Genomic DNA, 14,348 nt, shown 5'->3' on the forward strand with positions numbered 1-14,348 from the left:
GAGAGAGTCATCAAACCACAAAGAAAAAGAACAAAAAAGGAAGAAAGAAACAGAGATGAATTATAAAACAACCAGAAAATAATCAACAAAATGGCAATGAGTACATTCTTATCAATAATTATTTGTAGTTATTGGTAACTGTAAATGAACTGAATTCTTTAATCAAAAGACATACAGTAAGGCAAAAAAAAAAAAAAAAAGACATACAGTGGCTGAACAAAAAAAAATTTTTTAAAGACCCAAGTTGGGATGCCTGGGTGGCTTAGCTGTTAACCATCTGTCTTAGGGTCAGGGCATGATCCTGCCGTCCCAGGATTCAGTCCCACATTGGGGTCCCTGCATGGAGCCTGCTTTTCCCTCTGTCTATGTCTCTCTCTCTCTCTCTCTCTCTCTCTCTCTTTCTCTGTCTTTCATGAATAAATAAAATCTTTTTAAAATATATATAAATAATATATAATAATAATATATATAAATAAATAAGAATAAAAAATAAAAAAGGTATATGATGCCTACAAAAGACTCACTTCAGGTCTAAGGACACATACAGTAAGTAAAGGGATAGAAAATATGTTTAATGCAAATGGAAACCAAAAGAAAACTGAGGAGCTATACTTATATCAGACCAAATAGATTTTAAAACAAAGACTGTAGCAAGAGACAAAGAAGAGCATTACATAACAATAAAGGGGTCAATCCAACAAGAAGATATAATATTTGGAAATATTTATGCCCTCAACATAGGAGTACCTAAAATATATAGAGCAAATATTAACATACTAAAAGGGAGAAATAGAGAGTAAAAAGATAATAGTAGAGGACTTTAATACCCCATTTTCATCAATGGACAGATCATCCAGACAGAAAATCCATAAGTTAACATTAGTATTAAACAACGCACTAGACCAGGTAGACTTAACAGACGTATACAGAACATTCCATCCAAGGAACAGAATACACATTCTTCTCAAGTGCACATAGAACATTCTCCAGGGTAGGTCACATGTTAGGCCACAAAACAAGTCTTAATAATGGTAAGGCTGAAATCATATTCATTATTTCTGGCCACAATGGTACAAAACCAGAAGTCAATTGCAAAAAGAAAACTGGAAAATTCACAAATATGTGGAAATTGAACCACATACTACTGAATAACCAATGACTCAAAGAAGGAATCAAAACAGAAATGTTAAAAACCCTTGAGATGGGATCCCTGGGTGGCGCAGCGGTTTAGCGCCTGCCTTTGGCCCAGGGCGCGATCCTGGAGACCCGGGATCGAATCCCACGTCAGGCTCCCGGTGCATGGAGCCTGCTTCTCCCTCTGCCTGTGTCTCTCTCTCTCTCTCTCTCTCTCTCTCTGTGACTATCATAAATAAATAAAAAAATAAATAAACTTAAGGGGATTTAGGGATTAAATCACTGATAAAAAAAAAAAAAAAACCCTTGAGATAAATTAAAATGGAAACAAAACATACAACAAATGTATGGGATACAGCAAAAGCAATTCTAAAAACGAAATTCGGTGATAAAGACCTACATGGAAAAAAAAGAAGAAGAAATCTGAAATAAACGTTGTAACACTCAGCCATTAGAAATGACAAATACCCACCATTTGCTTCAACGTGGATGGAACTGGAGGGTATTATGCTGAGTGAAATAAGTCAGAGGGAGAAGGACAAACATTATATGGTCTCATTCATTTGGGGAATATAAATAATAGTGAAAGGGAATAGAAGGGAAGGGAGAAGAAATGGGTAGGAAATATCAGAAAGGGAGACAGAACATGAAGACTCCTAATTCTGGGAAATGAACTAGAGGTGGTGGAAGGGGAGGAGGGTGGGGGGTGGGGGTGAATGGGTGACGGGCACGGAGGGGGGCACTTGACAGGATGAGCACTGGGTGTTATTCTGTATGTTGGCAAATTGAACACCAATAAAAAATAAATTTATTATTAAAAAAATAAATAAATAAACATTGTAACATTACACCTCAAGGAACTAGAAAAAATAGCAAACAACTAGAAAAAGAGCAAACCAAAATTAGTAGAAAGAAGGAAAGGAAATAACAAATCAGAGCAGAAGTAAATTAAATAGAAATTTAAAAGACAATAGAAAAGATCAGTGAACTTAAGAATTGGTTCTTTGAAAAAAAGATAAATAAAAATTGACAAACCTTTAGCTAGGCTCACCAAGAAAACAGGAAAGAAGGCTCAAGTAGACAAAATCAGAAATGAAAGGAGACATTACAACTGATACTACAAAATTACAAAATATTATAAAAGACTACTGTGAACAATTATACACCAATGAATTTGACAACCTAGAAGAAATGGTAAATTCCTAGGATCATACAACCTACCAATACTGGATCATGAAGAAATAGAATATCTGAACACACCAATTACTAGTAAGAAGACTAAATCAGTAATAAAAGCCTCCCAACAACTAAAGTCCAGAAACAGATGACTTCACTGGTGAGTTCTACCCAACATTCAAAGAAAAATTAAGACCAATCTGTCTCAAAATCTTCCAAAAATAGAAGAGGTGAGAATAGTCCCAAATGCATTTTGCAAGCTAACATTACCCTGGTACCAAATCAGACAAGAACAATACAAGAAAATAAAACAATAAGCAAATAACCTGGATGAACATAGATGCAGAAATCCTCAACAAAATATTAGCAAACTGAATTCTACAATATATTAAAAGGGTCATATACCATGATCAAGTGGGATTTATTCCAGGGATATAAAAATGGTTCAAAATCTTCAAGTCAATCAACATGATACACTATGTTAACAAAATGAAGGATAAGTATACGATCATCTCAACAGATACAGAAAAACAATTTGAAAAAAATCAACATCCATTTATGATAAAAAACCCTCAATAAAATGGGTAAAGGGAGCATACTTCAACATAATGAAGGTCATATATGACAAGCCCAAGCTAACACCATACTCAATAATGAAAAACTGAAAAGATTTTCCTCTAAAATCAGGAGCAAGACAGGATGTCCACTTTTGTGACTTTTATTCAACATAGTATTGGAAGTCCTAGCCATAGCAGTTAGGCAAGAAAAAGAAATAAAGGCCATCCAGATTGAAAAGAAAGGAGTAAAACTGTCATTATTTGCAGATGACATATTATATATATATATATATATATATATATATATGTATGTATAATATATGTATGGATATGTAATATATATATATAATATGAAGACTTCACCAAAAGCAAAAATTAGAACTAATAAATTCAGTAAAGCTCCAGGGTACAAAGTTAATTTAAAAATCTGTTGTGTTTCTGGATCCCTGGGTGGCGCAGCGGTTTGGCACCTGCCTTTGGCCCAGGGCGCGATCCTGGAGACCCGGGATCGAATCCCACATCGGGCTCCCGGTGCATGGAGCCTGCTTCTCCCTCTGCCTGTGTCTCTGCCTCTCTCTCTCTCTCTTCTTGTGTGTGACTATCATAAATAAATTTAAAAAAAAAAAATTAAAAAAAAAAAATCTGTTGTGTTTCTAATAATAACCTTCCAGAACAAGAAGCTAAGAAAATAATCCTATTTATGATTATGTCAAAAAGAATAAAGTATATAGGAATAAATTTAACCACAGAGGTGAAAGACCTGTATACTAAAAACTGTAAGATATTAATAAAAGAAATTGAGGAAGACACAAATAAATGGAAGGCTATTCCATGCTCATGAATTGGAAGAATTAATATTGTTAAGATGTTCGTACTATCCCCAAAATTTATCAGATTCAATGAAATCCCTAGCAAAATTCCAACGGCACTTTTTCACAGAAATAAAACAAACAATCCTATAATTTATATGGAACCATAAGAAACCACAAAGAGTTAAAACAATCTTGAAAAAGAAGAATAAAGCTAGAGGCATCACATTCCCTGATACGAAACTATATTACACGGCTATCATAGTCAAAGCAGTTTGGTATTGGCACAAAGTAGACACTTAGCTCAAAAGAACAGGACAGCTCAGAAATAAACCCACGTATATAAGATCAATTAATTTACAACAAAAGAGCCAAGAACATACAGTGGGAAAAGGACAGTTTCTTCAATAAACAATGTCAGTAAAATTGGACAGCCACAGGCAAAAGAATGAAGCTAGGCCATTGTCTGACACCATACTCAAAAATAAACTAAAAATGGATTAAAGATTTGTCGTATAAGTACCGCGCGCTAACCGATTGCGCCACTGGAGCTCCTGGATTAAAGATTTGAATGTAAAACCTGAAGCCATAAGACTTCCAGAAGAACATATAGGTCGTAAGTTCCTTGACATAGGCCTTGGTGATGATATTTCAGATCTGACACCAAAAGAAAAGGCAACAAAGGCAAAAATAAACAAATGGAACTACATTAAACTAAAAAGCTTCTCCAAGCAAAGGAAAACATCAACAAAATGAAAAGGAAACCTACTCAATGGAAGAAAATATTTGCAAATCATATACCTATTAAAAAGTTAGTATCAAATATATATAAAGAATCTATACAACTCAGTCACAAACAACCTGATCTAAAAATGGGCAGATCTCAATAGAGAGAAGGTGTACTGATGGTCAACAGGTGTACGAAAAAATGCTCAACATCACTAATCATCCAGAAAATATAAATCAAAACCACAATGAGATATCACCTCACATCTATTATCAAAAAAAACAAGAAATAGTAACTGTTGGCAAGGATGTAGAAATAAAGAGAATTATTTTGTGCTGTTGGTAGGAATGAAAATTGGTGCAGCCACTATAGAAAACAGTGGTGCCTCAAAAAATTAAAAATAGAATAAGCATATCATCCAACAATTCCACTTTGGGGTATTTATCTGAAGAAAACCAAAACACCAACTCAAAAAGATATATGCACCCCCATGTTTATATATATATATATATATATATCAGCAATGTATTCAGCAATTATAACCTGTGGATAAGTGAAATGAATGACAGCAGTGATAATAATAAGGTATGGGAGAGAGGAATCAAGAATACTTTGTTATAAGGTACTTGCACCACCCATAAAACAGTATATTTATAGTTGTAAACGTATACTGCAAACTCCAGAGCAACCACTAAAAACAAGCCCCCCAAAAAGCTACAGTTAATATGCTAAGAGAGAAGAGAAAATGGAGTCATATAAAAAAGCTCAAACAAGTCAGAATAGTGGAAGACTATAAAGCAAAAGTAAAGAAACAAAGGAAAACATATTAATAATCACTTTAAACATCCATGTTCTAAATACACCAATTAAGACACAGAGACTCTCAGAGTGGATAAAAAGTCATGACCCAATTACAATGTCTAATACAAACCCACTTTAAATATAAAAACACAGGGAAATCAAAAGTAAAGGGATAGAGAAAGATATAACCTCCTAACACTAATCAAAATAAATATGAAGTAGTTCTGTTAACTTGGGACAAAGCAGACTTCAGAGAAAGGAAATTATTAGGAATAAAAAGGGGGAAAATAAATTTATTTTAAAAAAGGGGGGCACAACATAATGACAGAGGGCTCAATTCCCCAAGAATATATAACAATTCTCAAGATGTATGTACCTAATAACAGAGCATCAAAACATGCAAAGTAAAAACTGATAGAATTGCAAGTAGAAATAGATAAATCTACTAGTTTACTTGGAAACTTTGACACTCCTTTATCAATTCCTAATGACCAAGAGATCCAACAGGCAAGGAATCACTAAGGTCATGAGTTAACTGAACAGCAGCACCATCAATTAGCTGGAACTAATTGGCAGTCATAAATTACTTCATCTAACAACAACAAAATATACATTCACCTCAAGCTCACATGGAATATTCACCAAGATAGACCATAATAAACTTGAAAGAATACATATCATACACAATATGCTCTCAGACCACCATAGAATTACTAGAAATCAAAAATGGAAAGATGTCTGGAAAATCCAACAGCAAGATGTGTGGAGATGAAACAATATACTTTGTGAGGAGTACTGGGTGTTATATGCAACTGATAAATTATTGAACACTACATGTGAAACTAAGTATGTACTGCATGTTGGCTAATTGAATTTAAATTAAAAATTTTTTAATTTAAATTGAATTGAATAACACATAGCCAAAAAAAAAAAAAAAACCTCTCATGAGAAATTTTAAAATATTTTGAACTGAATGAAAATTAAAATACAACTTATTAAAATTAGTGAGATTCAACTAAAGCAGTGCACAGAGGGAAATTTATAGCATTAACTACATAAATTATTAAGGAAAAATATCTAACATCAATAAAATAAGATTCCTTCATAGGAAACTAGAAAAAGAAGAGCAAGTTAAATAAAAAATAAGCAAAATAAAAGACATAGTAAAAATTAGAGCTGAAATCAATAAAATTGAAAATAGGAAATCAAGAGTAAATAGTAAAACCAAAAGTTCCTTCTAAAAGATTAATAAAATTGATAAGCCTCTAGTTAGATTAATTAAGAAAAAACAAATTACTAATTTAAAAAATGATAGAAGGGTTGGGACACCTGAGTGGCTCAGTCAGTTAAGCATCTGACTTCAGCTCAGGTTATGATCTCAAGGTCTCGAGATAGAGCCCAGCAGGGAGTCGGTTTGTCCCTTTCTTTCTCCCTTTCCCCCGAGTGGGGCACGCTCGCTCTCTCTCTCTCTCTCACACACACACACACACACACACACACACAAAGTTTAATGAAAGAAGAGACATCACTACTAATCCCATAGTCATTAAAATAATAATAAAGGAACATTATAAATAACTCTATATCCTCAAATTTGATAACCTAGGTGAAATGGAATATTTCTTGAAAGATAAAATTTACCAAAACTTATACAAGAAACAATTTAAATAGGCCTATATTTATTAAAGGCATTGACTCAATAATTAATACCCTTCCAAAACCGAAAGCACCCAGGTTCACTGGTGAATTCCACCAAACTTTTTTTTTAATTAATTAATTAATTAGTTTACTTATGATAGACATAGAGAGAGAGAGAGAGAGAGGCAGAGACACAGGAGGAGGGAGAAGCAGGCTCCATGCCAGGAGCCTGACGTGGGACTCGATCCCAGGACTCCAGGATCGCGCCCTGGGCCAAAGGCAGGCACTAAACCGCTGAGCCACCCAGGGATCCCTCCACCAAACTTTTAAGAGTGAAATTATATCAATTCTCTACAATCTCTTTCAGAAAACAAAAACGAGGGAATGTTTCCTAACTCATTCTGTCAGGCCAGTGTTACCCTATGGCAAAAAACAAAGACATTACAAGAAAAGGAAACCATAGGTCAATATCCTTTCATGAATATAGATATTAAAATCTTAACAATGTATAAAAAGTATTATACACCACAGTCAAGTAGGATTTATACTAGTGCTTTCCAGATTCAACATTCAAAAATCAATTAATGTAATAGATGACACCAATAGGACAAAGAAGGAAAATCATATAAACATATAAATAGATGCAAAAAAAGTATTTGACAAAATCCAACACCCATTCATAATAAAAATTCTCAGCAAACTAGGAATGGAGAGTAAGTTAACCTGATAAAGAATATCTACAAGTAAACAAATCCTATAACTAATATCACACTTAATGGTAAGAAACTAAAAACTTTCTTTCCAGCTAAGATCAGGAACAAATCAAGGGTGTTCCCTTTCATTACTTCTATTCAACAGCCTATTGGAAATTCTAGCAAGGCAGTAAGACAAGAAAAGGAAAGAAAAGGCATACAGATTAGAAAGGAAGAAATAAAACCATCTTGTGTTCATAGATAACATGATTGTCCATGTAGAAAGTCTCAATCAGCAAAAAACTCCGGGAACTAATAAGTAATTATAGGAAGGTTATAGGAGAGAAGGTTAATATGCAAAAATAAATTGCTTCTAATATGCCAGTAATAAACAATTGGAATTTGAAATTAAAAACACAGTACCACTTACATTATCACCCCAAAATGAAATTATTTATGTGTACATATAACAAAATATGTAAAAGACCTAGGTGAGGAAAACCCCAAGACTAATGAAGAAAATCAAATAAAACTTCAATAAGTAGAGATATCCCATATACATGGTTAGGAAAACTCAATATTTTTTTTTAAGATTTTATTATTCATTCATGAAAGACACAGGGAGAGAGGCAGAGACACAGGCAGAGGCAGAAGCAGGCTTCCTGCAGGGAGCCCAATGTGGGACTCAATCCCAGGACCCCAGGATCACACCCTGAGCCAAAGGCAGATGCTCAACCACTGAGCCACCCAGGTGTCCCAGAAAAACTCAATATTGTCAAGATATCAGTTCTTTCCAATTTGACCTTTGGATTCAACATAACCCCAATGAAAATCCCAGCAAGTTATTTTGTGGATATCAACAAACCGATTCTAAAGTTTATACTAAAGGCAAAAGACTTGAAACATCCAACACAATTTTGAAGGAGAGGACCAAAGTCCAAATACTGATATTACCCAACTTCAGGACGTACTATGACACTACAGTATTCAAGACAGCATGATGTTGGCAAAAGAGCAGACAAATAGAAGACAGACTCACACAAAAACAGTCACCTGATCTTTGACAAAGTAGTAAAGGCAATGCAATAAAGACAGACTTTTCAACAAATGATTCTTGAATAATTGGATATCCACACTGAAAACAAAACAAAAAACTTCAAAAAATCAATCACAGACCTATGTAAAATCTACATTTAGATAAAACTATAAAACTCCTAGAACACAGGAGAAAATCCAGATAACCTTGGGTCTCACTTTTTATATACAACAACAAAACCATGGAAGAAAAAAAAGTGATAAACTTAATTTTATTAGAATTAAAAACTTCTGCTCTGCAAAAGACAAGTCACAGACAGGGGGGAAATCTGCAAAACACACATCCAAAATAAAGGACCAATATCCAAACATACAAAGGATTCTTACAACTCAACAGTAAGAAAACAACTCAACTTAAAAATGGGGGAAAGACTTGAACAGACACCTTAGCAAAGAAGATATACCAATGGGAAATGAATATATGAAAAGATGCTCAACATCTCAAGTCACTAGGGATTGCAGATTAAAACAACAGTGAGATACCACTGCAAATCTATTAGAATGACTAAAGTCCAAAACACTAACAACACAAAATGCTGGTGAAGAGGTGAAGCAATCAGGACTCTCATTCATTGCTGGTGGGAATGCAAAATGGTACAGTCACTTTGGAAAACAGGTTAGTAGTTTCTTATAAAACTAACCACACTCTTACCATACGATTCAGTAATCACACTCCATGGTATTTACCTAAGTGAGCTGACAGTTTGGGTCCACACAAAAACCTGCACACAGAAGTTTATAGCAGCTTTATTCATAATTACCTAAACTTGGAAGCCCCCAAGATATCTTTCAGTAGGTGACTAGGTAAATAAACGGTCAATCTGGACAACAGGATTTTATTCCATGCTAAGAAGAAATGAGCTATCGAGCCATGAAAAGATACAGAGGAATTTTAATGCATATTGCTAAGCTATAGTATTTTATTCTAACTATAATGACAATCTCAAAACTAGAAAGACAGAGAACAAAATCAGTATTTGAGAGGGGCTTGGAGAAGGAAAGAGGGACAAATAGGTGTAACAGATTTGTTTTCAGTTATCCACTGTAACGGCAGATGCGGGTCACTTGTCAAAACCCACTGAATATGTAACACAAACAGTAACCTAAAGTATGGACTTTAATTAAGAATATTGTATCAATATCCACTCATCAGGAGTAACAAATGTGCCACACTAGTGCTAATGCAAGGAGTTACTAATACATTCAGGACAGTAGAGGGGAGTGGAGGCTGAGGGAGTAAATGGGAACTCTTGGTATTCTGCTCAATTGTTCTGTAAACTCAAGTTCTAAAAACTAAGTTAAACAAACAACAAATAAATCCACGTCTATTCACATCTTACTTCAAAATGCAGTTCAATTGTATTAAAATAAATACTTAAAAAATCAAATATAGGAAGAAAACATCAAAATATGAGAAAAAAACAGTAAGTATTGGGCTTTAGAAATTTAACACTAAAGGAGATATGTAAAAGAAAGCATATGATAAATTTTCATGCAGGAAGATTTTATAGGTATCTGAAGCAAGTTGCCAAAAGAATAAAAGCTTACTGCCAATAGAGGAATAAAAACATGTTCATATTACAATTAATTGAATAAATGCCTACTAAAACAAGAGACTGTTTTTCTCCTATAAAATTGTAAGGCACTTAAGATGATCTGATAATATCACACTTAATGTCTAGGTCATGGAAAAATGGACACTCTCCTGTGGCACTAAAGGATAACGCTGGTGCAAATTCTCTGGAGGAAAATTTGGCAATAAAGATCAAAATCCTAGAAATGCTTCTTTTCTTCTGACTCAGCATTTTCTCTTCTAAATTATGTTTGGGTGAGCAAATAAAAGCATGAGTACTGTAAAATTATGATTCCCACTGTGTAAACCATGCAGCCAGTCAGAAATGGCTACAGAGTTGGTCTCACCACCTGGAATATGTAGGCCAGAACCCCCCCAACAGACAATAAATCACTCTAATTTTTAAAACTGCTGTGTGTGGATGTTTGTGTACTTGCAGCATAAAAACTTGGGAGGATTCAGAGACGTTAAGTCACTGGGTAGAGTGTTTTGGGTGTGGGGGATTTTTGATGACAGCAATTATCTTTTCTTTGCCAGAATGTTCCGGCTTTTTCTATACTAAGCATATATTACTTGTGGAAAAGTAAAGCAGCACAAAACAAGATCCTTCTGGAAGCAGGGAAGCAGAGTCAGCATAACCACCTGTACGTCTGTGGTCACAGTTCAGGGAAACTGAGTGTGGCAGGGACAGGTGCACTGGGAGGGGCCTCAGCCAATCTTGACCTTTGGCTTAAGAAAAGATCAGGAGCTGCAAGGGGGCGGAGCCAGGGAAGGGAGGAGAGCCAGAGTGTGCGCAGCTGGGCGCGCTGCCTGGGCAGCCAGCAAGCCTCTACCTCCTTTCTGAATCGGCTCCGAGTCCTTGCCCCCAGCAGTGCATAAGTCCACTCTAGGGCTGCCCTGGCAGCAGCAGGACTGTCTGGGCTTCCCAGGCCTCCTACCCCAAGCACCCAGCTCAGACCTGGCTCCCTAGTGACGTGAAACGAAGGCAAAATAAAAATGATAAAATCTCCTTACTACTTGTAGCCCATTGACAGGTCCTTGAGACAGGCAGAGTGACCTTCCCCTAGGGACTTAACTGCCTGGATGCTGACACTTTGCTGAGGGCAAAAGGCAATCTTAGCCTGCCCCCCAGGATGCTGTAAAGTCTACTTTAACATATAAAAATTCCTTTGGAAACTTCCTTTATCTCTACCACCCCCCACCAAGATACATGTTGACAATCATCCCCCAAGTATACCCAGCAATATACATCTGAAGGATCTCATTGAATAGGGCCCAGGCGGGGCTAGGTAGGGAGAGATAGGTAGGGGGCTGCAGCATTAGCTCAGAGAAATCCCCAAAATGAGGAGAATTACCAGTCTCTAAGAAGAATTACCAGTCTCTAAGGAGGCAGTAAGCCACTAAAGGTGCTATCACTAGTCCTTACTCAGTAGTGCTATCAGTAGACATGTTAAAAGGATTCAAGTTCCCTGGTTAGCCTTCAATAAAAAAACCCAACCCTAAAAGCCTTCAGCGGCAACCCTGTGGGAGCCCCTCCAACTCCGAGAGCTCTCCATGTACCCCTGCTTAATAAAACGCTCTTGCTTTACTCACTCTCCTTTGTCTGCCAGACTCCGTGGTCGGCTCTGAGACAAGAACCCCACACTCCCGCGTCACCAGGACTCAGTTTTCCGACCCCGCCCACGCTGGGGGCGACAATGTGCAGGAGCAGCAGCTCTGGACCGTCCGTTCTCAAGCTGAGGTCTTGGGACCCCCGGAAGAATGCAGCCCTGGGGGGGCGGCGGGGCACAGCCACGAGCCTTCCCGCGCTGCCCGGCCCGGCCCGAGGGGGCGGGAAGCAGAGCGGACTCGTCTCCTGCCAGCGCTCTGCTCCGTCCGGCCCCCGGCAGGGAGGATACCGCGCCCCTCCCACCGCCGGGTCCCTGGGGGGTCACGTGTCACCCGCTGTCTGTCACTGTGCTGCGCGGGCGCAGGACATGGGCAGGCCCCCTAGACCACCTGGCCCCGTAGGCCCGTCTTCAACCTGGGTAAATCGCTCTCATTTCTAAGGCTCAGTTCGCTGGTCTCCAAAAGACAGGTCGCAGGGTTTGTTCCCAACATTGTCCTGAAGGTTAACAGTCGTAGGAGGGACAGCAGCCAACATTCAGAGTCAAAGTTTGAGAGACTTGCTCAAGGTCACTGAGAGGCGTGGGAGGAGGGAGAAAAGCGCCACCTGAAGCCAACGCCCACCACCGCTAACCCCGCGTCGGGGAATGCTCGCTCGTTAAAATGCTGTCTCCATCTGCACCTAGGGGAGGTGCCTCCCTGCCTCTGTTAGGGAGGCGACAAATGAGGGGCCTGCACAGGTGCAGGGAGGGGAGGGGACACTGGGTTCTAGGTAGCGCGACCCCAAGAACCACGCGTCGGGTCCGCGGGGGCCCCGGGGTGCGCGCGCCCGTGCACAGCCGTCCAACCACAAGAGGCGCCCGCGCCTGCCCCCAGAGGTGGCCAATCCCGGGGAACCTCGTCCACTCCCTGAAATGGGGTGAGGGGCTTAGTGCGGGGGCGCGGGGGGCGCGGGGGCGCCGCGGAGGACCGCGGTGTCACCTTCGCTTTGTCCCAGTCTCTCCGCGCCTGGCTTTTCTCTTCTGCAAGCGGGGCTGATAACGCCCGGCTGCCGGGCTGCGAAGGCTCCGCAAGGCGCCCTGCCGGTCCGGCTGGATCCCCGGGGAGCCTGAGGACCCCCCGCTAGGCTGGAGGGCCGGCCGCCCACGGAGGACCCCGCCCCGGAGGGTCCCCGCCCCGGACCCGAGGCCCCGCGTCCCCGCGGGGAGACTCGCGCGTCCACCAGGAGCCCCGTCGGGGGGCCCGAGCCCAGAACCCGGGACCCTGGAGGCGAGAGCTGGGACAGCCTCCCTGCGTCGAGGGTCGGGGCCCGGGGCACTCACCACGCGCGGGAGGAGGCGAGGAGTCGCGGGCCAGGCGAGGCCGCCGGAGCCTGGGGCGGGGCAGCCTGTTTGCGGCCGGAGCCGCGGAGGGGAGGGGCGCCAGCCGAGGGGGGGCGGGGGGCGGGGAGTGCCGGGGGGGGAGGGGGCGGGGAGTGCCGGGGGGGGGAGGGGGCGGGGAGTGCCGGGGGCGGGGGGGCGGGGAGTGCCGGGGGGGAGGGGGCGGGGAGTGCCGGGGGGGAGGGGGCGGGGAGTGCCGGGGGGGAGGGGGCGGGGAGTGCCGGGGGCGGGGGGGCGGGGAGTGCCGGGGGGGAGGGGGCGGGGAATGCCGGGGGGGGGAGGGGGCGGGGAGTGCCGGGGGCGGGGCGCCCTGCGGCTGTGCGGGCGGGCCCCGCGCGCCACTCCCCCTCTCCGGCTGGCCTGCAGCTGACGGCGGGAAGACGTGCTACGGACCCTTCGGAATTCACAGGGCTTTGCAAAGGCGCGAGTGTTGGGTGATTGGGGTGCCTTGGGGTGCAAGGCTGCGGGTGGGAGGAGACTCATCCCTGGTAACTTCACCCATTCCCTCCCTCCCTCCCTCATTCAAGAAAAATGTGCCAAGTTCCTACCCTATGCCATGGACCGGGCACAGCCAAACAAGACCTGCCCCCTGTAAACTTGCAGTCACCTGGCAGAGACAGTACCTGGGTGTACGCGTGAATATCGGGGTTTCCGCCTGCCCAGTGCCCTTCCCACCTTGCACAGCCGCAGGCTTCCCTCCAGACAGGTCCTCTTCTCCCTGCTTCTTTCCGCTCAGTCCGGGTGCCACGGATGCCTCCTCTGTCTCAGGCCGGGGTATCTGTCCCACTCTGGGACAACGTCCAGAAAAGAGAATACAGAGGAAAACAAATCTGCACATTGTGTCCCGACTGTGAGCCTGTGTCCGGCGGCTTCTGGACAAGCCACCCCAAATGCCCGCCTGCCACTCCTGCTGCTGGACTCCCTTCCTCTGAGGTTCTCTCTCCCTGCGCGCCAGCCACCGGACCTCTACCCAGTGCCTGAACACCCCAAGTGTGCCGGGCCTCGGGAACTCTACACTGGCCTCTGCCAGAACATTCCTCTCTCAAATACTAGCAGGCATGCCCCTCTCTTGCCTTCACATGGTACTTGATATACCCATTATTATTAGAGAAGCTCTTCCCAGTCGCGTAATCTAAAGAAGCCTCTCAGCGAGTCCCATCAC

At 41.5% G+C, this 14,348-nt stretch overlaps 1 protein-coding gene across 5 annotated transcripts in view; it reads right to left on the reverse strand.

The window, feature by feature from the left end:
• The window catches only part of ALDH1L1 (aldehyde dehydrogenase 1 family member L1), a 111,167-nt gene extending 97,183 nt beyond the window's left edge, over positions 1-13,984 (reverse strand). Inside the window, exon 1 of one of the 5 annotated variants that reach the window (XM_077857557.1) lies at positions 13,862-13,984. The gene's annotated coding sequence lies outside the window, so the exon portion shown is untranslated. Of the gene's footprint in view, positions 1-11,795; positions 12,072-12,788; positions 12,955-13,129; positions 13,246-13,809 lie in introns of those variants that run through there. The other 4 variants (XM_077857556.1, XM_077857553.1, XM_077857555.1 and 1 more) reach the window with 4 other exon arrangements.
• Between the last annotated feature and the right edge of the window lie 364 nt (positions 13,985-14,348).

Source organism: Canis aureus, chromosome 19, assembly GCF_053574225.1.
Source record: "Canis aureus isolate CA01 chromosome 19, VMU_Caureus_v.1.0, whole genome shotgun sequence".
Classification (NCBI taxonomy): Eukaryota; Metazoa; Chordata; class Mammalia; order Carnivora; family Canidae; genus Canis; species Canis aureus.